At 38.0% G+C, this 27,170-nt stretch overlaps 1 protein-coding gene across 3 annotated transcripts in view; it reads right to left on the bottom strand.

Annotated features, from left to right (window-relative positions):
* Positions 1 to 27,170, bottom strand: part of LARGE1 (LARGE xylosyl- and glucuronyltransferase 1) — a 288,816-nt gene that overhangs the window by 255,138 nt on the left and 6,508 nt on the right. The window contains exon 3 of one of the 3 annotated variants that reach the window (XM_046939033.1): positions 4,545 to 4,593. The exons of the other annotated variants lie outside the window; for them this stretch is intronic. The gene's annotated coding sequence lies outside the window, so the exon portion shown is untranslated. The remainder of the gene's footprint in view (positions 1 to 4,544; positions 4,594 to 27,170) is intronic. 3 annotated transcript variants of the gene reach the window in all.

Here is a 27,170-nt window from a genome sequence, read left to right as displayed (position 1 = left end):
TGCTTCTCCATATCAGTTTCAGCTTTGAGACAAAGCCCTCTAAAACATAAAAGATGCAACCACAAGCCTTAAGCCTCCCCATCATTGCAGATTCCTTTAGCATTCCAGAAAAAGATTTCAACCTTGGACAATTTTTTCCTTTCCTTTCTCCCCAACAATCTCCCAATGCACACAGTCCTACCAAACCCTCTGTATTTGAAATAGATTCTGAATCTCCCTTGCAAATTCCCCTATGGCAGGAAGAAAATAAAAAGCCATTCTATGAATCTTTAACTGAGTATTGCTATGGTAACAAACATAATTCAGAACTTTTAAAGCATTTTCTAATGGGTAGTATTTATACAGACAGTTAGTTCATGGCTTTAAAACACTCAGATGTGTAATCAATCAGGATGGATTACTGATGAATAAAGGTGAAATGAATTTCAAATGTAACATTAAAAGGTTTAAATCACTACTGTTTGATGTAGTACTTAGGACAATGACGGTTACAAAACAGCCTGCTTGACCAGGTGAGTGAATAAGCACGACTTTGGGCACTGATGCACAGAAATTTCTATGATGATCAAGCAATGAAAATAGAAGAGATCTAAAATGGCACTTCATTCTCTACTTTAATCTTCCACAGCGTTTGCCACTACAGTGTAACTTTCAGCAGCACAGAAACTCCTCGTTAGTGTTCTTAACTAAAAAATTAAGATTAGAAATAATGATGGGAAAAGCAAAGGGCTGTGACTCCAGAGATCTGAGTTCTATCTATAACTCTGGGTCAAGACCTACACAACTCAGACAAATCACGATTGTTTCAGTTTTCCATCTAGGTGAGACTGTATTACCTTTCTCCTGATTCTTGGTCTGACTTTCCTTTTTAGTAGGTCATGAACTTTGCTGGGCAAGAACCAGAAATGGTTTTGCCACCTGGTTGTAGAGGTACAGCGCACAGATTGAAGTCAGGATTTTTGACTGCCATGATTAGCAGGTTTCAAACTGTGTATCACAGTTAAAAGACTGGTAGTGAACCTAATGCTCCAAAAGAGTCTGTGGCTGCAACAATACAGTATCTAAACACTATCTGGAAGTTGAATTGAGAGGAGCAAGTCACAACACAATCACAGCAGGTTTTGATTAATGTTTCATTGCTGTCTCAGAGCACAGTGACCATCTGTCCACAGACTGATCACAGTAAGAGAAGCTGAGAAGCAACCTTTGTCCTGCCACTGTTTTTTCTATTCTCCCCCTCCTTCCCTTTCTATTTTCAGAAAAGCTGAGTCTAAAAATAAGGTAATTGGCACACAGCAGAGCACTGCTTAAAGTGGGATTTTGTTTTACACAGGAGTCTCTACCTCAACAAAAAGGTTCAGAGGAACTCCTTATTACAGTTTACCTAAGATGACTTCTCCGTATAAAAACAGGGGATCTCAAGGCTATTTTTGATTCAACTATGAAACTATTTTAAAAGAAGTTCTCTCTTCTATCATTCTTTCAACACTAATTCTAGCCTTCTAAAGGACATCTCAAATATTTCACTAAAGCTAGGTAAGAACAACTACACATGTCAGAAAAGAGGCATAGATTTCATTCAGACTTAGCAAGGCTAGTTCCAATATTGCTACACACGTAAGCAAGAAGAAACAGGAATGAGAAGCGCAGTCATTTGAAGAATGCAAATACAGAGATGGTAAATTCCAGCAGGAATACATGGAGGGTAGACTTTATCGATGCACTCAGTCATCTTGCAGTAGCCCCTCTAGCTAATCTAGTCTGGAACTCACACCAAGAAAGAGCTCAAAGAACAATATCTGCTACAGCAAATCAGTGTACAGTCAGCATTGTAATTAATTCAGTCATTCAAGAAAATACATTTCCATCATTAATCTAACCAAGACCAGAACTAAAGCATGCCCAGTGCTTTGACTACAACAAGGCTTCAACACATTCTACACCTAATTTGCAGTAGCGGGCATATGGTCTAAGATTATGAACAGCAATGGAGTCTCATCTCAGGCCACTGCTTGTTTATGGCAATCACTGCTGAAGTCTCCCTTTTAATAACTAAAACTACGGGTGCGGGTGAAAGCAGCATCTCCTATTAAGCTGCCAAAATAGTTGTTAAAAAGGCTGTAGTGTGGAAAAAAGATTTCCAACTCTAGAAATTCACTTTTAAGATTAAATAATTCTCAATACTTTTTCTTCCTTCCTCGACAGCTGCAGCTGAAAAACTACTCCCAGATCTTCGCTGAGATATTTGAACATGATAATCACCAACTAAAAGAAACAAACACACTGTGTCACACTACGTTCTATCCCCAGTAAAACCTTCGAAGAGCAGAAACACAGTTATGTGAGGGGAAAATGCGATCTAAACTGAAAAAGAAAAAAGTAGGGAAAAAAGGTTATTTTATGCTATCAAAAAAAGCACTACAAATGAAGCACAGAAAGGACAGTGCCAATTACACATTACTGCCACTATTTGTGGTTCCTTGTCAGTTCCACACAACCAACACTCATCACTGCAGAGTTCTTGCTTTCAGCATCTCGTCACTTGTATTTCACAAAACTTAGCATAAATGGGTTTATGACTTTATGCAAGTCTGATTCCACACTTCTATTTAGATCTCAGTGGCATGAAGAGAAATAATATATTTATTTTAATGTAAAAACTGTCTAAGAACACGAAACTACAGAGAAGCATTGATGAAACCATGCGTTTTCACCTCTTGAAAAGATTAAAATAAACAGAAATTTTAAATAAAGCCTCTAACTTCTGCCCCAACTTCAAAAGCACAGCCTTCCAAGGGTTAATCTGGCAAAAACTTATGAGATGCAAATGCTGAATAGCTGCGATTTTTCCCCTCTCTCTAAAAACTGGACTTTTCAGATGTTTACCAATAAAACCATTTCTTTAAATCCTCTTCTCTCCTCTTTCCTGCTCCCACATATATATGTATATATACACACACACACACACACACAGCTCTTGATATCATCATAAAAATCTAGTTTAGAATACTGTAAGAGTCCATCCTGAAAGACAGGCATAATTTAAAAAAAAAAAAAATGCAGCATTTGCTAAAAGAAGACTGTGCTGTTTCCCCCCTACCCTACATCCATATGAGAGGCCTTTGGACCCAAAATCAGGTAACATGGGATGCAAATCATTCTTCTGTAAAATATATTAACCATGATTTCATTTCCTTCTGTTCTTCAAAGACTCCCTCATTCTCATGCTCATTTTCCAAGCTTGTGCCTGCACCTGTATTAAGTGTATTAGGAAGACAGCTAAGGTACACTTACTTCAGGGTTCTTTTTTCACTTTTCATCTTTCACCCAGCCTTTCACCACTCATTCTTATCCCAACTAAGCGTACGAAGAGAGGTCAGGAAGCATGGGAGTAAATTTGGTATTTTCAGCTGAGCACCAACTGAAAAATTGACAGCTGCAAGAAGATAAAGGGTAACTCATCTTCAAGTGGTTAACTTCCACAGACAGGAGCTGGTACAGAGTACAGAAGAAACACTACCTTTCCTCAGCGTACGTCACTCAGCCATTTGAGAATCAGTGCTAGCAGTAAATAGACCTGAGTCAGTAAGGCTAATTTGTCCAGTTGGAGACATTCAGATAAATTAATCCAAGTTAACTACGCATGTGGAATTCAAGTAGATTAGCTACACTACATTTAAAAGTTACATGAACAACCTTGCCCAGAAACAACAAAACTCTTTTGGTTTTATGTAATTCCACGAGGAAAAAAAATGCATTCACATAAAATATTTAATCAAGTTAAACAAACTCCTTTAAAATTGACATGTTTAGTAATACAGCTCACTTCTCCCGTGTCTGCACGTATGCAGTCCTTGACTTCACGGAGAAAACACTAACAGAAGCCTCAACTCAAGAAAATACTTTTTTGATAAATTCAGGTGCTAAGAGTTCCAATTCACAGCCCCTGGAACCAACCCCAGGAAGTAATCAGGCATTCAACCCAGGCCATTCTATGATTCTACAATTCTCAATCATTGCTTGGAAATGAAAACAAACAGCAGTCCACTCTGTAAAGCATTTCAGGTGAGTATCTAATTGTGAAGAGAAATTTGATGCTGATAAGCACTGATCTAGGACACAGAACTGGAACTCATGGAAGAGGAGTAAATTTCACATCCAGCCACAGTGCTTATTAGCTAAAGAAGAGCAGTCAGGTTTGCAGCTCCAGAATGAGAACACCACTGCTCTACAATAAAGAAAAAAAATACACATGGGTTGCAATGGTCCTTAACTGCATTGGAAACAGATGCAACACGCTTGTAGCAAAGCAATAATGTGTCTGCAGTCTAGGTGCATGGACACTCACATCTCGGTGGCCAAGCACTCCAAACCCAGGACCCGTCAGTGCCATCACCGCTGAAACCTACAGACTATACTGTTGGTTCCTACACTGGTTAGGTTAAATCTGTTTTTTAGTTATTTGTAGAAGCTGCGATCACACCTCCTAACTGTAGCTTATATCTGCCATGGCTTTGCATAACTTTACTCATGCAATTACTTACATAAAATCAAGGATTCTGAGGCTCTGCCCAGCAATTTCCATATACAGACCTAAGAGGCAAAATTACAGTCTCACAAGTTGGTTTGGATGTGAAAGACTAGAAAATGCACACATTCTTAATTTTTCTCATCTATATACATACGTATGCTTGTAAGTATATGCATATATTTGCCAGCAGAATCACAGTGGGACCTTCAGTTTTAACCATCTTTAATCCAGAATGGTTTCAAGTCTCATCATACAGGGTCTAGATGACAAAAGATCCCTGTATTACCCACAGATATACCTATGGCTTCAATGGCTTCAAGACTTATACATGACACCTATTATTGGAGTGGAGGGCAAAGAAACAAGTAAAATCACATTTGACTCTCATCAACTACTTTTTCCTTTCAATCGAATACAAAGGACAGGAAAATTCTTCCAACTGTGTTCTACTTCTGACTACCAGAATGACAGTCGTCTATTTGATTGCTAATTATCCTTTTCATGATTTCACAAGAACTTCTATTTCAGTGATTTATCTTGTTTCTTAATTAGATCCAGTAATTAAAAAAAAATCTCATCCATAAACACTGCACTTTTCTTTTAAGCTTGAACAGGGGAAATTTTCAAAGGCATAAACATAAATTGGGAATTTAATTCCTACTGAAAGTTGCTAAGAATTAGTCTCCTGTCTGGAGCTTCTATCTCTACATAATTTCTGTGAAGACTGTCAAGAAAGAACCTCAAGCAGCATTAGTCTGAGCGTTAATCTAGTTAGGAGAGCATTAGTTCAGGCACTAAGAGTCACATTTGGATTACCATCTGCACTTGGTGATTCAGTTGTCATTACTGCTATAACATCTCTCTTGAATGGAGGTGGGGTTCAGGTTTTCACTGTCCGATGTTGTCAGATAATGGCTTAAGCAAACAGTGAGAGAAGCAAAGACATCTTCTGAGTTTAAATGGATGTTTTACTTTCCCACGTAGCTGAGAACTATGGGATTCTAGAACCAACAGAAAAATCTTTTTTTGCACAGAGACATACCTGAATTTGATTTAAAGCATGAATATACCATTTTTCTAAAAGAACACCTCCCATCCAAACCTGCATGTGGCATTTCTTTTAAGAGATAACCAGTAACTTTTGAGCACTACATAAAACAAAGACCAAACACTCCTCAAAACCTTAATAGTCCTAGTAACATTCTCCTACCAACATCTTACTACAAGAGCTCACTTTATTAAGCGGTTATCACTCAGTCCTTATGCACAACAGCTGTAATTCAAAAAAAAATCACCTGTGAAAGAGGAAATACAATTAATATTCTCTGTTCTCTCTCTGCTACATTGAGTGCAGACCCTCAAAATAATAACGTGAACAAATTTCTCACCCTCTGCAGCCACTTCAACTCCTTCCATACCAAAGGCATCTTTAGCATGGGCTGGGGGAAGGCCATATGGCAACCTAGATTCATTGATGTAGAATTAATAGTAGTATTTGTTTGTAACAAACCGTTAACAAAAGAAAATAGGCTGTTCACTGGATTACTTGGAGTTATATGTCACCTATAATAATTTCCCTTGGAAGAAGTTATGGTAAAGAGCTTCTTCAGCACGCACTCACTGTAACTATGTACATATGCATAGGATGAAGCAACGGGCAAGGTTGCCAGCTTCAAAGAAGAGAATGCAGAAATGGAAGCTTACTCAGAAGTCATACATACTGGAGGTGTGAGGTAGGAGGGAAGAATAACAGCTCATTCTGAAAACAAGGAGCACCACACATTCCCAAAATTGATGTTGAATATAAAAATAATAAATATATATATGAAAATAATAAAGTTATAACTTCCTGGATTTTTTTATTATTAAGATAAAGGCAACATACAGTTAAGAAAGGTAAGACAGAAGGGCAGATCAAAATTTTCCACATAAATGGATCAGGAGAAATAAGTTTCAGTAAGTGAAAGAACTGTGCATTATACCTTCAGTATATCTAATAACAGCTATAACTCTGCCAACTCCCAGCCTTGAAAACTGAGCTTGGCAGAATCTTCAATCTAAAGTAAGTGCATTTGTTTTAAAACTTATTACTGGGAAACATTCTAGAAAGTTAGATTATAACATCACTTTCTTTAAAACAATTGTGTATTATAGATCTGACAGGCTCTGCCAGTAACAAATACACTCTCCCACTCACCAACTGTGGGTAAGAAATTTTGCAAGGCAAATGGACACAAGATTTATTGCCTTCTGCAAATCTTAAAGTTTCATTTACATATATATATCTACATACATCGGAGGGTTGCAAAGATGCTCTAAACCCTGCTGTAAGACTGTCACTCAGTGAAGCTAAAAAGGCAGACTGAGAAAAAGAGGTGTGAGGGCAATTTTTGCCTAATTAACCAGCCTAGTTGCACCTTTCCTAATCAGATACAGGTCTACAACTATTACAAAGCTTTAGCTCCCCTTTCTACCCTACCTCTGATTCAGGTATTTACCTGAATTACCACAGAACTTGATGATGTTTTCTCTTCCTAGGGGATCTCAACTTGGCTGATTCACAAAAGGAACAGCTCCATGGGTACCCTGTCAAACATGCTGCACAGGAAAGTTATCATCCCTGAGGGTGTTCAAGAACCATGTGGATGCGGCACTGAGGGACATGGTTAGTGACCATGGTGGGAATGGGCTGGCAGCTGGACCAAGTGACCTTAGAAGTCTTTTCCAACTTCAACAATTAGCTATTATTGGTCACAGTTTGCTTTATTCTAAGGTTTCACAGAATGCAATGTATATAGGTAATTTTCACTTTAACTTAGCTAACCATATGCTGAATCTGTTAAAACTAATTTACTGACAAACATCACTTCAATGACATAGATGATAAACAGAGTTCTATTTAGGCTTCTGTGGAAGCAGTTTCTTTACTATCAGTACTTGCAACTTCGTTTTGTGTAGTAATTGAAATACTAAAAACATCAAACATCTTGCTTGATTTCTTCTAAAGCACAAACAAGTTTTAGTGCTCATAAAGGATTTTTTCCACTATCTACTTGGAAGCAGATGTGCTAAAAGATGTCAGGCCAGCTTCCTCACGCAGAAGTTAGGAAATGGTAGGTAATTTTCACTTAAACAACAAAGAAAATCTACCTTCGTCCTGTGGCAGGTAGCACTTCAGCAATCAGAGAAGGGCATCTCCTTCAGCCTGTAGTATTTTACAGGCATCTACACACACTGCACCATACACTACCAAATACAATTCTCCCAAATACATTTTCAAAAGGTACCAAAGCCTAGCAAAGAAAACAAAAAAGAGAGAAACTAACATTTTTCACAGTGGATCTCCCATTACCTTCCCTATGTTTCAACACTGGTAGCAAAAGACAGCTGTAGTTCCAGCTGCCTGCAACTTAATAAAAACCATTAGGCAAAAGCATGTCTTTCCATTCTTGAAGACAAAATAATCCATCACAGAAATAGATCACTCAAGAATGGGCAAAGGACTGCTTCAAAGGGAATAAAAAGAAGGAAAGAGAAAGTAGTCCACGTAACAAAGGAGGAGTAGAAATTTTTTTAATAAATCTTTTCAAAGTTTATGGAAATTGTGCTTTATAAAACATTCATCAGGTCTAGTGCATTCTTCACTTAAGTTAATTAGCAAGAAGAATGGCTTTCTGACTGGCTCAATATAAGTTGTACCATGAGTAAGAAGTGGGAATAGCTGACTTCATGAGGTTCCTTCCAACTTGAATTATTGATGATCTATGACTTGATGGTAAGCATTAAGAGATTCATAAGATTTGCTGCTGGACATCTAGAGACCTGTGAGTACAAGACACTCAGTATTTCTATAGCAATATCAAAGTGACTTTGCAGGAGGAAGAAAAGACAGTTTCAGGGAAGCTCTTAAGAGCTAGGTTGACAAAAACATGTACAGCATATGAGACAAAGCCAGACGTAACACTTTGGAAGGAAAAGCTTGCAGACCACTGACTTTAAAAATACCTTCAACCATCTACTTTTTTTTTCCCCATATACTTAAATCTGTTTATTTTAAGATGACATTACATACATGAGGGGTCACAGACTTCTTAAGAAAAGAATATCTAAGTATAAGAACTTACCCCAGCCCGGTGGTTAAGAGGGAATTATACTAGAGGCATTGTAGCCTAGAGCTAAGACCCAGAGGATTCTGAAATTCTGCCTAAGAAGAGGTAAAGGTGTTGGTTCTAACTTTTGAGACAAAAAGAGAACAGAGGTGCACATGCCCCTCAAGCCTTGCAAACCAGCTGTGGGGAAAGACTGGTGAAAATACGGGTCATTGTTAGTATATTCAAGTATGAAATAAAACTGATATATATAGTTTCCTCCTCCCTCTTTTTTTTTTTTTAATTAAGAACATTTTTCTTCTTATATTCAGAAAGCAATAAAGAAACGACAGAATCAGCATTACTTCATTGTGTAACTAAAATGATGATGCTAACTTATTCATTCATTGCAGACAAATTTATTAATTTAAGGCTCATTCATAAGAGATGCTTAAAGCATCTTGAAAGTACATTTCTTCCTCCTTGCTCTTCTCTGAAGACAGGTAACTAAACTCAGTCAAGCCAGATTAAGTTTCATGTTGCCACTGTGGCAATGTTTGGGTTTCAGGCAGACAATTTTGTTGTCCTTTAAAAAAGGTTTATCACTATTACTTTTTTTTTCCCCCCCACAATTCTATGAGCTTTTGTATTTCTTATTTTAAGGAAAACAACTTATTTTACAGCACTTATATACAGGCTCATTTTGAAGCTTGCATATTCTTACTTCAAGGACAGATAAAGCTGGCAGTTGTCCACCAAGAGAGTTAGGGGCAGTAAAAGAAAAATTCACAACATAAAGAGTTTACTATTCACTAAACACAATTATGACCCAGAAGAAAATGGGCAAACTGGAAGGAATGATGACAATAATTCTTTAATAGTCTATACTAGACATTTCTGCAGCATTCCTGTCTACCCCAGGAAAGAAGATAAAACCTTTTGCTGCATTTTCTCATTGCAAGAAACACTGTGAAGACCTGCAGAACATTCCTGTTAACAACACTTAGGAAAAAGACAGCATGGTGCTCATGATTCTCGGGAACGGGAAAAGCATGAGCATTAGCAGTAGAGCACATTCTTTGGTATTATGCACTTAGCTACTGACATGAGCAGTAGAAACCCCTACCATACAGACCCTAAAAGTTCTACATGTACTGAACCCATATTTTCCCCCACCTGCATACTGAATGTTTAGTTTTAGATTCTGAATCTTTCAGAACACCTCAGTGCTTCATAAGCACAAATCCCACTTGGAATGACATTTATCCTCATGAGTCATTTCCAGAGACATTCAGTGTAGCATCTGACAGATGTGTTACTGTAGCACGGCATAAAGTTTCTGAAAAAGAGTTGTGATGAAGTAATAATGGTTTTTGCCCTGCAATACACAGGAAAGATCATGTTTAGGTATGCAGTGATGTATTTTTATGTATACATACATAAAGAATGTATACATAATATTACATATTAATACATAATATCACAAATATTAATACATAATTCAAAAGAAATGTTATTTTTAAAACAGAGAACTGAATTTTCAAGGTAGGACTTAAAAGTACTCTTTCATACTTTCACATTGCATCAATGCTGTGCACAATTGGACATATCTCTAAACCAATTCCTCCCGTCATCCACGCACATTCCAGTACAACTCAGTGTTTTGTCATTTATTTTGTGTATTTAATACCACAAAACAGCCCAGACCTCAAGCAGAGGCCTGTAGTTCAAGATGACTGCAAACTTCACTCCCCCACCAAAACAGCCATCTTAACTTGGTTTGCTGTGCTTACTACTCCTTCTCATCCCATGTGCCCGATCACCACAACCAAAGAAAAAAAAAATTCCCAGTTCAGCTAACTGAACCAACTTTTATATAACCCTGATAGGAGAAAGAGCTTTTGATGCAAGAATCACCAAGTTGATTATCTAGCTCCTTCCCACTGTTAGTAATACACTCTGCACATTGTTAGTCTAGACTGCTTGGTACAATTAGCAGAAACAGAAACTCTCCTGCTGTGCCAGACCAGTGAAGATGCTTGGCTCTGAAGTGATTGGTCAGTATCAGCTAGCACTCCAGCTAAGCAGTGTTTAAAACAACAAGGAAGAAATATATACAAGAGCATTCCCTCCCCCCACTAAAGAGACAAAAGCCACCTTATCTAATTATATAGCACAGATGGAGACTTTTAGTTTGAAAAATTATCATGCAGCCTTTAATACAAGGTCCTGTTTTCACTCATTTGCAACTCTGCCAACTTCAACAGTTAGAGATTAGGGGGTTTGTCTGCTCTCTGCCTCCCTGCACATTTTGTTCAGGTTGTTACACCGTGCTTTGTACTTTGAAATGTAGGACAAGGATATCACTTGTATAATTTCATTGCTAGTGGCTGAGCTTTGTAACATCTCCCATCATGAATCACTGAGTGGCAAGATTTTGTTTCACCACCTCACATCAGAGGACAAGAAATCTAATAAAGGAGGTCAGCCATCATGCTAATCTTGTAGGTGTCTCAGGATGTTTTACAGAAAGAAATAAGTTACAGTCACAGCCACCCAGATGCCCAAGATGAAACAGCCTGCAAAACAGAAAATTACATTTCTAATTGAGAAATATCTAAGAAGCTGATACCAACCGGAGCTTTAAACTGTCAGGTCAAGTCATTTTGTAGGGTAGAACATTTGCTTGCTATCACCTATAGGAAATGCCCACAGAACAGGGATAACTAACAGCCACGTAGGAAGCTTGATTTTACGGTCTCACGCGTTTTCTGTGTGATCCGTAACTTAACAATTAGACTCAATACCTTTATTACTACTAAATTCCTAAATACCCATGTTTATTGTTTCATTAATTTTCTTTTCATTGAAGCAAAATGCTCCAATGAGGACAAGAATTTCATTGTGCTAAACTCAGTAAGCACTCAAGAGCAGTGATCTGTCATTTTTACTATTTTCTAAATACTTCAGTACATATTTAAAATTACAAAACAGAAAAATATCTAAGACAGTCCAACACCGATTTCCCCCTTTCAACAACTGATTATTCCTTTCTCATAGCTTGAGATCAATAGGGCTTTTGAACAGCACTTGGTATCAGTAGACCCCAACTCTGGCTCAGACTGTCAGCCACAGTGCTGGGATCTCAGAGGTCTGTAGCATGCATCTCTATTATCTCTCAGAGTCCTTTGTGGAGACTTTGAAAGAATCAATGTTGCTACACTAAGCTAAGCAGCACAATTCTTCTCCTGCAACATATGGGCACATCACTGTCACATAACATGATATACGAAGGAACAGAAAACCTGGAACCGCGTTTAGCCCTGTGGCTCAACTTGTTCTGTTCTTCAGGCATAGTGAGAGAGGGTACAATTGTTATTAGATGTATTCTTCCACCACTCTGTCTGTACTTCTGAAGGAATAAATCAAAATCCAAAAAAAAAAAAGAAAATGCTGGAACTACTGGAAAATATGAAGAGATCTAGCAAAAAGCAAAACTTACAAGCTAGAACAGTGGGTTTCATACAATGAAAGGGTAAAAGTTCCTAAAAAAAAATTATACCAGCCACAAACACAACCAGGCAGAAACCTTTTATACTGCCCTCAGCATACAAGGAAGCATCAGCCTTTTCTCCTAGATGAGAACATGGCCACATCACATTGATCCCTGCATCAATCATTCCAAGTAAAATTATCGTAATTAACTATAATTTAGCCACAAAATGGAAGCAGTTTTTCCAAAAAAAAAAATCTCTATTCCAGCTTGGCAGAACACAGCAACCTTCCTGCCAGCAAGAGACTTGCTGAGTGTGAGTTTCCAGCCCAGGTGCAAAGGAGTCTCTCATCAAGTCCTCCAAACATGCCCCTGCTGTTGCCCTAAGGTCCTAGCAGTCAGTGAGGCAAAGAGCTCCAACAGTAATGGGTCATCATCCTTGAGCTGGCCATGGTCCACCAAAGAAGTGGCTTTCTTCAGCCAATATACGTTTCAAGACTGGATAACAGCCAGGAATAAAACTTATCTTCAGGTGATATAGGAATGAGCTACGTACTAAGCATCAGAGGAGGTTGTGCTGATTTCGCCTTTATTCCGCATCATTGGGATCTGTATCATTTATAACACTTCCCAAGATGCCTGAAAATGGGCCACGCACATAAAACCTTCGTACCAACCCTTCCCACTGCTGAAAAATAAAAATCCATACCTTTCCTCAACTACAGAAGAGCCCAGACAAAGATTCCAGACAGCCTCGTACAGACTTCATTACACAGATATATCATCCCTAAGAATGTTTACATACGACAGTGACTTGCCGTGCAAGAAGTCCAGAGACAAGATAGAAATGGCACACAAAATTCACAAAAGGCCATTCAGAGAAAGCCCTTGTCTGTCAGGTTTACTGGCTTGCATGCTATGAATGGTCAGGAGTTCACAAACAGTTGGATTGATTACAAAAATCACAACTGAGGAAACAAACAGTAGCTTAATTCACTTTCCTTCTGGAGAAATTTAATTTCTTAAAAAAAAATCTAATGAAATTAGCAGAAGTTTCTAAAGCAAATTTCAAGACAATAGTAGTATCTTCACACATCGGTTGCTTCTGTCTGAGAAGTATCAATTCAGTCTTACGAAATGCACTCATTTGAGCAATATCAAGTTTCACAGCCTTTTCAGCTGGCTGCCTTCTTCCTAGATGTACATGTCTGTGTGGCCTGTACAAAAAAGAGACAAGGAATGATAGTTGTCAAGCCCTTACCACGTTGCTGGGGTTCTTCTTCACTTAGGAGCAAGGAGTTTTAATACAGACTCCCATACCTCCATAGGAATCATTAGCTTTTATGAGGCAGTTTTCTGTCTCAGAGACTTGCTAAATTCAATCACCAAAAATCTTAGGCCAGTTCTTACCCACTGTCCGTTCCTCAGTTTTACTGCTGGGAACATGGCCCTGGAAATTTGTATCCTTTGTTATCAACATAGGCCATGCTTTCAACTGTTTTGCTTTGTTCAGCTGTTTCTTCTCATCCTTACACACATTTCCATCCATACCACGTTCATGAAAAATTTATGACTTCTCTAACAAATTTCCACTTCTACATCAGCAGAGGTCAAGTGTGTCTAAGGGTGCTGTTATTTATCATTTTCTAGACATGTACTGATGTTTACCACTCTTGACAGATAGATCTGAGGTTTCAGCAGTCCTGAACTCATCATAAATGAAGGCCAGCCATGATGATAAAATAATTTCCTCTAAAATTCTAAGACGACAGTAACCTTTTTTTTTTGTCTTCAGATTTCTACAGGGCATAAATACATATGCCAAGTGTTGTTCTTTCCCTGCAGCAGTACCAGTGGTTCCAGTAAATGAATATTGATAGCTTGTCCAAGAGGACAGCACTTCAGTCATTCAGGCAGGATCATTTAATTCACTCAGTCTACAGTTTGACAGCACAGGTATCAACTTCATGAAATTGATATTATCAAAAGTTGAAAAAAATGCATGTTTAGTTAAACATATTTTATTTTTTGTTTTACAACAATCCTTTAGAAGTTCCCAGTCAGGCACACAAGAAACATCTACCCATTTGGAGTCTAGGCCAGCAGTCACCCCAGCAGACCACCCTCTTTAAAATACTGTGCTAATATCCCCTTGCAAATGAATTTATAGTGACGAACCATCTACCCCATGTAATATCAATTTGAATTGGAAATAGAGTTCATAGGATGAAGGCAGTACTTTAGGCATGAACCTTTACCAATACACCGGGGAGCAGAACTTTGAACTTGCTGCTAATTACTGATTGGTATGCTGGTTCTGCATGTAAAAATCACTATTACTTCAGCATGCACAGTGACAGCTCCAATTAATAGACGGAAAAACAATTCTTGGCAGAGAAAGCAAAACATGGCCAAACATACTAATGCAGCAGTCTACTCTGGAATTCACAAGTCTGGATTAGGTAAATATTTTTAAGCATACATCAAGTTAAAAGGGAATTAAAAAAAAGAAAAAAGCAGCAATTTACAACTGATTAGAGGATCTAAACTTCTTTTAAGATGAAGCAACTAATCTTGTTTTTTCCCCTATTCATGTTTGCAAATTTAATAGAAAAGGTGCAAAGAAATCCTTGTGCTATAAATTAGCAGGCCATCTCTCATGCTATAGGTGATATCTGGAATGGCTCTAGCACAGGTGAAGATAAAAAGGCAAGTCAGAGTGCACTTCTGGCTTGGTCTTAGAGTTGTACCTTTTCTAAAGGAAGCAAACTCATTCCTTAGGTAGCCCTTTAAAACAGCACAATCTTGTCCATTCATTTGCCCATTTGCATTGAAATTAAACAGATTTTTTATAACGAGCAGTTCAACTGTTTAGATCAGAATGAGATAAGTATAAAATGAAAAATAAACATCTCCATTGAAGGCGAAGGGTACTTCCGGTCCTTTAAAAATACTCACATAGCTTGCTTAAAGAAGCATGTCAAATACAACAGAAAATCACATGTTGGTAAAATAGGCTGAGAAAAAACTTGCATAACAGAACACCATGAGAAGGTCAAGAAAACTTTTAAAATCCTTGTTAACAGTGATAGAAAGTAGTTAAAAGCATCAGTAGATATAAAGAAAACTCCATAAAAGTGTGCTTCAGTACTGTTTTACCTACTAAAGAGATCCCTTGAGGATAACAGATGACTACTCATCTTCTGAGATTGATGCTGACTGAGATCCGTTCTTCAGTGCAAGTTTCACAGAGAGCAGAAAGCTGATCACACACTCCACAGATGTCAGCTGGGGGTGGCTCTAGTCAGATGCCTACCCCAAAAACAGAACACTTAAGGCTGAGATGCTTTGGGATCAGGCCAGTCTTGTAGTGTTCCTTCTTCCTCCTCTCTCCTCATTTCCTTCACATTCCTATAAAAATCATCCAGGCAACCATAGGGATGCAGTGACCAATTATAAATCTCTCTGAAAACTACATTTGAAATAGTAAAGGATCTTCCATTACTACCAGAAAGCATTTGTATTCTGGTTTTATGCTGCCAGTGCAGGAAGGTAACAGTAGACTCCACAGTTATCTAGGGAGCAGACTGTCAGAGTGCAGTTATAGATTTTTTACTTTGTTCAGAAAAATACCAGATTATTGCTGTGGTTAGAGAAAAAAGATGGGTTAGTCTTACAGGGAAAAAGAATTTGTGTACTTCCAAATATACAACAGGTTAGTTTAAATCACAAAGCTATTTTAGGAACTCACTTAAATATCATCTGTGCTCTTCCTTCAGTTATACGTCATCTTGTAGGAGAAGAATGTTCTTTCACTAGTAACATTGACTGTTCAAGAAGCAAACAATTTTATAAATGTAAGAACAAGAATTCCAAATAGTATGTAGTTTTTAATCTTGCTAGAGAAGTCCAACTGGAACTTCTCACTGAATTCCATTCTTCAAGCACCTGCTGGATATAGTTCTTTTGACTTCTGAGAAATCTGTTCTTATTCCACTTGACCTAGTGCATTCATAAAGGTATTACAAAAAAGCACTGTCATATTCCTAAGTCTCCTAAATTGCAACCGTTTGTTCCATTCAAGACTTGCTATTACTAACCTCAATATAGGTATGGTTATCCAGTCTTTTGAGCTCCTGTAATTTTTATGTTCTTTAAAACATTTTCTCAAGGTCTAATAAGCACTGGTGCATTATATTGCCTGAATGACCTGGGCTTTTAGCTCATATTGATCAACTGGTTTAAGGAAAGAATTCAAAAACACCATTGCCAACGTAAGATAAAACAGCTGCTGGGTCAAACAACGAAATGCAGTACCTTCCTTGTAAATTCAAATCTTGAAGATTCAAAAAAAATCTGTTAGGTACAGTTTAGACATTATTTATGGAATTTGATTCCTGGAGCCAGAAATAGCTGCTGGAATTCTACAAGCTGATTCCATCAGGCTCCACGATTGGAATAATTCCCCTAGCGTTAGCAAACACCTCACTGCAGAAAAAAAAGACTAAGAAACTAAGGTCAACCTTTCTGCATACTCCTGTCTTGGAAGAGAAAATAAAAAATACCAAGCACATTCCCTACTGCATCTCAACAGGACATTCATCTAGAATGTCTTACCTTCCAGATGCATCCCCCTAGCAAAGGAACGATGCACAGTTTACTGTCAGGCTAGCCTTTTGAGGACTGAATAATACTAAACAAAACATACCATGTACCACAGTCAGTTTCAACATGACAACTGTAAAGAGATGAAAAGCAGAACCAGATGAATTTGGATAACAAATAACAGTAAAGAGGCATACTACAGAAAATAGAAATCACATGTCAAAGAAGCAGCCTACCAACATTTTCCCCTCAAACAATCAAAGCTTAATTACACTAATGGGTCAAATTTTCTGACAACTGTCTTTCATATTAAAAAGAAATATGATGTCAATTAAACCAAACAGCTACTAGAATGGTTTAGACAAGTCCACAAAATGTTCTTCCTAGGCTTCAGTAGGATAAGGTTTATTCTTACCAAGGAGTTATCCGTAGGCCAAAGAACTTTGTCAGCCTGTCAGTGAAGCAAGACAGTCTTTCTACTAAGCCACAGAGTTTTGGACAGTTTTGTCTTCCATGTGGAAGCACTGCAATTACATCTCCTAGTCAGTTTCATGAAATGCTGATGCCTTTGAGTAGCTTAGTCATCTCCTTAGACCTGCCTTGGTTCCACCAGAGCTGGAAGGCTCTCTCCCACCTGTTAGTACTGTAGTAGAGTGGGTGGTTCTGACGCACAGAGAACATTTACATGCTTACTGGGTACCTACCAATGGATGATCTTTATTGCTATCAACTTCTTCTGGAGATTTTTCTTTTTTTGAAGGTATGACTGAATTTAAATAGCACCTCCTCCCAACATCAAGCTACGTTATAGTATTGCATACAGGTGTTGATTTTAAATATATGAATTCAGAAGGGCATTAAAAAAAAAACAGGTTTTTCTCTTAAACAAGGCTTCCATTCTATTTTCTTGTTTTACTATTTTCCACGCTTATATATCCTTCCTGAAGCCACCAGCACACAACTTGCATAATGTACTCATTCCCCATACAAATATTTCTACCCAGCATCTCTATTCCACTTCAGCTTCGCAAACTTTTTTGCTTAAGAGATGATGAAATTATGAAAACCTGGACAGATACAGGCAAGCCAAGCAGTTACCGAAGAATTTACACTGTTTTACCCTATTAGGTCAGGAATACATTTTACATAAGCACATGCAGAAATCCAAGAGCAAGATTATTTGAGTCTTTGATTTTCTTCCAGAATTCCCAAGAACTGCTCGGCTCTCCTTTCTTGCCAGTTCTTTACCAGACACAAACAACTATTAAATCCAATTCAAATGACTGCAATCCTCCAAATGCTTGATGTTAGCACAATTACTTAAGGCTTCACATGTGCTATAAACAGTAGCATTACTTATTAAAGATTTGGGGGTGTATTCAGAGCACACTATGTGATTGCTTCCAGTCTTAAATACTACCTTAAAAAAAAAAACTGTTTACACCAGACTACATAACACGTAAAATCATTGCAGAGAACCCATATTCAGGAAAATATAGGGGTCTCAAACCTCTTATATCCTCCCATATGCATATGTTCCAACAGCTGAAGCAATACATGTCTTGGGGAAAGACTGGCTTACAGAAATGACATGGGGAAGATTTAAGTCCTTATTCCTATTTGCAAATACACAAAGTTAAAATCTTACTAAGTGCTTTAACTGAAAAACATACTCCCTCATTTACAGTGTTCAGATAACTCCAAAGACAGAATGTATATTCATGAAATTTTACAAAAAGAAAAGCACCTAACCTCTGTGCAGAATATAAGCAAAAACCACCTGCACTTTTTTGAAGTTACAAGTAATCGTTATAAATTTAGAAATGCTGTATTTCAGCAAACGTAGAAACAACAGGCTCTTTTGCTGTGATAACATTTACTACAGAAGTATTTTCATTTGCCACAGCGTCACCCTCTATTGCGTAAGTAGCTATCTATCTAGTGAGACAAAATTACTTTCATTTCTCACCGCTGTTATTTTGTCTCATAGGTTTTCCAAAGATCCCTGCTCATTAAATGTTTGTCAAAATGCACTCTCACAGCATGCTGGGCAAAGAGGAGATGAGAGGCAGATGCTTCTGCATGTTAGTGGGCGGGACGGGAAAGAAGCTGGGGAAGCAGCTTTTTGCATCCAATCCATTATAGCCATTTTCCTTCTAACTGTCTAATAGCAACTCACAGATTCACCTGAAATGCATTAAGTCCTCTGAACTTCGGAAACGATGCATTATTGAAGTCACAGCAGGGAAGCCAACTGAGTTTAGCTAACATAAAAGACTTGCACTAGAACAACTTTTTTTTATTACAAGGTTATGGATAATAAACAAAGGTAACGTTTTAATGTAGAGAAGATGCACAGTCACAGAAGCAGCAAGTATTTCCTTTCAGAAGAAAAAAATCCCCTCATTTTTCCCCCCCACCTCAAAACCAGTAAAACAGATCAACAAAGCCTCTATCTCTTAGACCCCTGCTCCAGCGTGTTATCTTTCTTCCACTTCCACTTTCTTCAGCTACTCAAGCACGTGGCTCTTGGAATAAGTCAGGTGTCTAAGATCTGAAGCTCACTTTCATCCCCTAGAGATTCTATCTCAGTAACATTAAGTACTGTAAAACTGAGGCCGCAACAGAGATTACAGGTTAAAAAATACACCCGTTTTTTTTTTTTTTAATTTTTTCCTCTTCTTTAGATTGCTTGTCTTAATGTGGGTTTTCACAGTTTTAACAGCATACTTTCAGCAAGTAAACTGCAAATTCTGCTGATCTATACTCACATATGCTGACTATATGTATACAAACTAAAGGTACAGTACACACACATCAGTCTTCCAATATATTAAAACAAAAAGGAAGACAATTCTGTGTAGTACAACAGGATAGAACAATGCGAGCATAAGTCCTTGTCTAGCTCCATCTAAACTACTGAAGGTGACATCAGAGGTGAAATGCATATAGAAAGAATGACTAAATCCATAAGCCTCAAATTATTTTTTCCATGAATACAAGTGACTACAATCGTATCAAACAGGTTATTATCAAATCTCTTCGGTGACAAAGCTTTCCATCAAACAGAACAAATAAAAACAAGTATATAAATCACAAGGATGCGTGGCTTAAGGCCATTATCACAGAGGATTACTGAATGGTTTTTGCATCCTCCCTTCTTCGCTTTTAATACTTCCACCTCTGTTATAATCTTTGTTATTATTATTACCTGTGTTTTCTAAAGACTGGAGTCCTCCACAACTATGAGCAGCAAACAGGAAAACCCTCTCACTTGTAAAGAGAGAGAATCTGGGCTATGGTTTAAAGGTACATTCAGTAACATCAGGATAAGAGGTGTGTTTTTAAATGAAACCTGCCAGTTTTGTCTAACTGCATAACGCTTTATTTACTGAGCACCATACTAGGCATTATGGACTGCGGTTGCAAAATCTAAATGTAGGTAAAGCACAGAAGAAACTGAGCAAGTACAACTATCAGTGGTCGCTGTGCATTTGGGGATGCCACAAGGGAGTTATTGCTCCCAGATGACATCACCTATTTCAATGAGAATATTCAGAGCATTCACTATGATGTGTAAGCATCCTACAGCCTATTTCAAAATGAAGGCTAGAGCTAAGTAAAATTACTCACTTTCCACATAGTACAAATTAGGATTTTAACCTGGGCTTCAGACAGAATGAGAAACTGATACTCTGCACAGCCCTAAGCAGACAACTGGATGATTTTACAAAGCAGTCCACAAATCTCATGCAGGCTGTCATACCACCTCAACTCCATAGAAACTACAGATCCCACTGCAGTCGAGCTTTTCAATCCCTAAGAACAATTTTCAGAATACTTTCATATATCAATAAGTAAAAAGAACAAACAACACACCATCAACTTTTGGTCCCAAGGCAACCCTTCCCCAGAGACACACAGACCACCTAACTTGAAGCGTGTTTCAGAACTAGACTATTAAAAAAATACAGCTTTAAAGTAAACAGTCTGGTCTAAAACATAGATGCAAACCCAACAGTTAGACTGCCAGTGAGAAGGTAGAAGAGAAACAAGAACATGCCGCTCTAATCTAAAAACCATAAGCCTGTAATACAAGAATTTGAACACTGTTTATTGCAACTAGAACATTCTTCCTCCTGAACGCTAAGCCACTATTCTCTTAATGATTGGGAAGAATGAAATGTTTTAAATCTTCAGTCCCAAATTTCTGCTTCATAATTATGGTACTTTTCAGCAGTTGCTGACTCAAGCAAATAGCTTAGCAAAGCGGAGCAGTAATTAAGAGATTTCATTTACAACACAATTTCACATTTGTACAGGAAGAAATGTGCTTCTTATAACATGAAAATTCTTAATACTGAAAAGACACATGCAGATATAATGCCACGTAAGTCTTTCATTTGCTCTGCGAAGCAAGCCATTCCTTCTTCTAGTAAGTAAATCCACATTTTAACAGAGAAAATTATTCAAGGCAAAACTTGAGATGTAATGAATATCACTGAGATCCAAAGAAAACTTGAATGCATGATCCTAAAAAGTTCCAAGTCAAGAAGAGCCGTGACATTCCTAATGAATGGAATTAGCCTCAATGGTTCTGCAACATGCTAATACAATTTCTGAAGTTATACTTACAGAAATGAGACGTATGTCAATTTATGCTTTATTTCAGCTTAGTGGTTTTGGTCAGGAAGCCCTGAATGTTTTTACAGATGTAAATGTATAAGCAGGTGGAAAAGTAACATATGCCAATTATTTCCTAATTTAATCCAATTAAAGAAAGTTCAAAACTGTTTTAAAACCACCATTCCTCGTAAATAATTACACAGGAGCTAGTGACCATTGTAGACTCAAGATGATATTTCTGACTAACTAACATTCCATGTTTATCTTCAGCTCAAAGGGATTTTTTCCTAATAGATCCAGAGCATCCACAAATTTTCGATGTATTAAACATGGGACAGACAGTCGAGAGATGTCAGTGTTTTAATGAGGTTCTTACGTAACTTCTTCCTCCCATTTGTTATCTTACAATGGCAATAAATTCTGCACAAACTGCGCCGCGATGGCTAGAGAATCTTTCCCTTACTGGAATATTTAGTATTTTTTAAGAAATAATTGTTTAAGAATGCAGAACTTTACTCTACCCATCAGCTGCAGATTCAGGAAAGGTAAAAAAAAAAAGTGTAGGTATGACAGCATCTTGGCCATGCAGCAATGCTTAGAGGGATTAGTTAAACGTACCATCCACATCCCAGTTCATATACATAAAAGGTTATCTCAGATATGTTTCTATGCTTAATGAAGCCCTCGGTGAAGCCATCTCTAGAGTACAAATTCTTGTCTGCACCACAAAGCTACTCCTGAGCTGTGGAACTACAGCAAAACATCACACATCTGTAATTTGTACCTTGCCAGTAAGAAGAAAATTAAAAAGAAATCAAAGATTCTTAAAATCAGGGCATTAACTCCAGTATTCACACCAACTATAGGCCACAACAAGAATATCTTGAATGAAACTCAGTTCTAAATGAAAGCAAAATATTTAGCACCACTTGACAAATGTTAATATGCCGAGAAGTAAACAACCACTGTTTCATGGAAGGAAGCAGGAAAAGAGGATACAAAGTAAATGGGCAGATTGCTGATACTTCAGTTTTGCATACTGCGGTTTCATACCCATCTTAGTGACAGATCAGAACAGGTTCTGCAGTACTAACGTAACAAAGGAATACAATATTATATACCAAGAGACACTGATAGACTTGGATTGCTTTCAACACTAGTACATTCACAGCTGAAATTCCTGTTGTTTTTCTTAAATCAGCACTGCAAATCTTTTATTCTGAATCACCATGGAAAAACTTTGCTACATCCATTACAACAGTATCTAAAGACACATAAGTCCAGCAGAATCGAGGTGTTAGATTCAAAGCCATAATTAGTGTAAATTTGTCCATTATGTGCCCTGCTGAACTCCATTTTCTTTGTTTAGAGCGCTTCATGGCTCTTTAGCCACAGCTAATGGGAAAGACTTATCTGCTACGTTCACACTTATCTGCAGTGCCTAGTGCTACCGATGTAGATCAAAACTGGAGTCTCTACTGAGACCTTCATGCCATCTAGAAGCATCACTTCCTACCAACGTTCCCCCACAGTGAAAGCCAGTAGAAACGGATAGAGAGGCAATCGGGAAGTGCAAGACTGACAGACCTTCATCTACATCGGTTAGCACCTCACTCGCTCCATTATGAGCAGCATTGATTTCAGTGAGATGGCTCTTAAGAAAAGTGAGAATGGCAAAGTTTTTCAATTCAGCTCATTAATGGTCTGGCTTAAATCCTCATGAACTTAACAGGAACAGCCTCGCTGCAGTTTTGAATAGGGCCTTAAAAAGAAAAACAGGGACATGAATTTGATAAAGACAGGAATAGAGACCAGCTAACAGCAATGAGCACAGCTTTCATGTCTTCCCATTGTTCAGCCTAGATTAGCATGATTGGTTACTAGTGGGAATTTGCACTGGGTTACCACAGTCAACTCAGAGTTTCAGGCAGCAACAAAAGCATTGAAGTAGGTTGCCAGGTTGATATTCCACAAGAATATCTAGCTGAAAACATTAGGAATTATCACCTCAATTATTTGGTTAGCAGCAGTGAGCATTCCAAAATAGATCTGAGACTACCTGAACTATTTGAGAACGATGCCTCAGTGCAAAGATTGAAATCAACACCACAAACAGCTCCTGAAAAACGCTATTCACTCCTAATAATCTTCTCTCTGCCCTGATAAAATTTCAGGGCTCAATCCACTAAAATCTAACCAAAAATTCCATTTAGTTCTGCTTAGTCAAAAATATTAAGTCCTAAAATGATAGTTGTACCTGACTTGAAACAGACCAAATAGAACAAGCTCTTAAAGATCAAAAAAGTTGCAACAGAAATGCAGATATGCGTAGTGAATAAAGGTAAAGACAAGAAAACACCAGGGAAGCTGGATTTCTTGCTATCTGTGATGAACGACTCAGTTCCTGCCATGTTAGATTCACTTCACCTCCATAAATTACAATCACAAGGCAGGTGCAGTGGGATCTGTCTCCATTCTCCTAGAGGTTTCTGTTTGGTTAGGCCAAAAAATTGGTGTTATGCACTGCTGTACAATTTTATTTTAGCACTTTCAAGTCAAATATAAAAAAAAATACTTAAAATACCACTTCAATTAAAGAGCAACATTATCTGACAGGGAAAAAACAGTTATGTTGCAGCAAATTGTTTCAGCTGGCCCACGTTGCTGCAACCAGGGGATCACAATACAGGAATATAGCTACAAGAATACAATCAAAGAAAAAGCCAGCATTAGTCAAATGACAAATTACCAAGATGAAAAGTATAAGTTAAAAAAAAAAAAGCACAAATGATCAGCTTTCAAACACTTTAGCACACTCTTACTTCAGTATTTTGTAAGCTCTTTTGGGTAGGAAACAGTTTCATGCTTCGGAATTTCTAACATCTCAGCTCAGTTGACTGGCAGTGTGAAGATTGACTGCTGATTGACATAACTTGGCTAACAGAAGCTGCCACTGTAGTCACAGCTATACTGGCAGAAACTGTGCTTTTTATCTGAATTGCTCCCATCATTTGTGGACTTTTATTTCTTTAATATATATATATTTAAGTATGAATAAATACAAGGAATTAAAGATCTGGGTGCAGCTGCACAGCTGTGACCTTGTGGGGATCATGGAGACATGGTAGGATGGCTTGCTTTATTGGACTGCTGCAATGGAAAGACATAGGCTCTTTAGCAAGGACAAGCAATAAAGGCAAGGAGATGGGAGTCAACACCCTGTATGTCAGAGAGCAGCTGAAATGCATGGAGCTTTGCCTGAGGATTGATGATGAGTCAATGAAGAGTTTATAGGTAAGGATCAAAGACCAGACCAGTACAGGTGACATTGTAGCAGGTACCTGCTATGGGCCATCTGACCAGAAAGCACAAGTAGACCTTCAGAGATCCCTTCCAACCCTCAGCCTCTCAGTGGTTCTCTAAAAACACTACTGTGTCAGAAAAGTTCTGGCCATGCACCAGTGCTTACGCTGGTAGAAAGGAGAAGTATATTTCACCAAGTACCCTTAACGTACACAGAGTCGGTGTATTTGTGCTTCACCCAGAACAAAGGGAACACAAGCCTCTAGGTGTATTCATAATATTAATAAATAACTGCTTTCTACACTACATTCATAATCCCACTACTCCCAACCAAAAACGTCAAGATGCTTTCTCAAATTATATATGCAATACAATATATATATTTTAGGTTGATATGTTGAGGAAGGTTGATGTTTTATATATATATATAAAATGTATCAACCTACAATGCAGAACAAAGCTGAGGAACAAAATGCAACAAAACAGAAAATACACCGCACAATTAATTATTTCAGAGAACTCTTGATACTAACTACAGGTCTAGAAATCTTTATTACTGAGATAGAGCACATTTTTCAATCTGACAGTGGGATACATACAAGCACAGAAGTAGCCTTCTGCTGAGACAGATGTTGTGCCTGCCCCTGCTTATCAGTGCTCAAAAAACAACCTAAAACCAATATAAAACTTCACCAATAGAAGTGCAGCATTTTTACCCAGTTAACATCTATCAATAAATCAGTGCAGATTTTGGTCTCCTTAACGTTCACTTATGATGACTTCTGCTACATTTGCAGGCTCAATGGTCTGTGGCGGTTTCACTCTCCAAGTTTCTTAGCACCATCCATCCATAGATAAAACTCCATATACTTAAAGAACATTAATCTACAAGCTTGAAGACCAAGATATATCTGTTTACTCCCACAAGCATTCTCCCATTTCCTTCTCCTTTAAACATACTATTTTCTGCTTAGGAGAAGAAAAACATTCTTGTCTTCCCTTGGTCACAGCACTGCCTCTAAATCGACAGAGAGCATCTGTAACCTCTACTAGGACAAGCTTCGTTTATCCAGTTAAATAACTCATAAATATTAGTCATTTGTTTGAAGATGTACATATGCACATTTACATTTAAAAAAAATATTATATGCTGAGTATCAGAGACACTGTTTTATCATCTAAGGCACAACTATATTAAGCAATTATTTTTTTTTGCTAAAGAAACAGGTGTTTTCACATGCTCAAAGCACAGGACAGTGACTCAGGAAACCAGTGATCTGCTCTTTGCTTTTTGACTGACCACCTGGGGAACTGTGCTCAAATCACTTCACCTGCTGAGCATCAATTTAAGTTTCTACATTGTCCTCTGCTTCATCCTAAACTGCACTGTAAAGCATTTAAGAACCCATGAAGTTATTTCCACTTTGTGCCTAAGACTGAAAAATTGGTAAAGTTATACCGCATAGGAAAACTTCTGCCATCACCTTCAGTTTTTCACATATTAGTGGCACAGTAGTGTCTACTTTGTTCATCCTGATGAGGAAAAAAAAATGTTAGGAACCTCCCTCTTCTCAGCCCATTCTCCAACTGCACACAGTTACATTGTTACTGTAACATAAATCAGGACCGAAGCTTACTGAACAGCATTTCACATCTTCCCCCTGTGTGATGCAAGTTCATGTACCTCAGATTACACATGGGCACTGGCAGGATAGCAGTGGACACTGGCAGTATAAAGAAGCTGAGATTTTACAATCAACTGACCCAGCAGGGCATGCAAAAGCTGCAAGGCTTTGGATAGCAGCAGCAAAGATGTAAATTCCCAGATCGATAACCGCATTGCAAGAAAGTAACAGTACGTGGTTCCCCACCACATAAACCAGGTGCAAAGTGAACTGATTTTGGCCACACAGGAGTCATTCCTAATGGAAAGGTTTTATATGAGAAGGAGGTGTAACAGTGATGAAGGACCTGCCCTGCTAATTTAAACAATGAGTGTGAACGACCCAAGAAGTTCACTAGAAGCTACTGTTTTAACCTACCAGCCCTTAAGATGCACTAAGCTGACAGTAAGAACAGGAGAAAGGGCAAACAGACCACGGCATTCATAATGAAACATAGTAACTTAACCCGCTGCTGGTATACTTTCCTTTTCACATCCAAGGTTTGAAAGCAACTGTGGAAACATGCGAACCTACCCTAGACTACAGCATAAACACCGCTTCTTTCTTCAAGTTTTAACCACAAGGTAACTGCTGGATGCCCAGTTTACAACAGCTGTATCTGAAGTGTTCTCCATTTGCATATTTGACTTTTGCTTGCCAAGGTAATGGTTAAGACTGCTGTAGTGTTGTCTGAAACTTGTCATAGGTTAAACACCATCGAGTACAAAGGCCTCCCTTTGTTGCCCATCACCAACTGATTTGTTTTAGCCCCTCCTAGGTCCCACCTTGTGATGAACTCAGCTTCAGTACAAGTGGTGTTTTTTTACTCCTCCTTTCTCCATTTGCAGCATTCTGCGTTT

Source organism: Gallus gallus, chromosome 1 (assembly GCF_016699485.2).
Source record: "Gallus gallus isolate bGalGal1 chromosome 1, bGalGal1.mat.broiler.GRCg7b, whole genome shotgun sequence".
In the NCBI taxonomy this organism is placed as follows: domain Eukaryota; kingdom Metazoa; phylum Chordata; class Aves; order Galliformes; family Phasianidae; genus Gallus; species Gallus gallus.
Note: the sequence above shows the minus strand (reverse complement) of the source record. Positions and strands in the feature narration are given on the sequence as shown.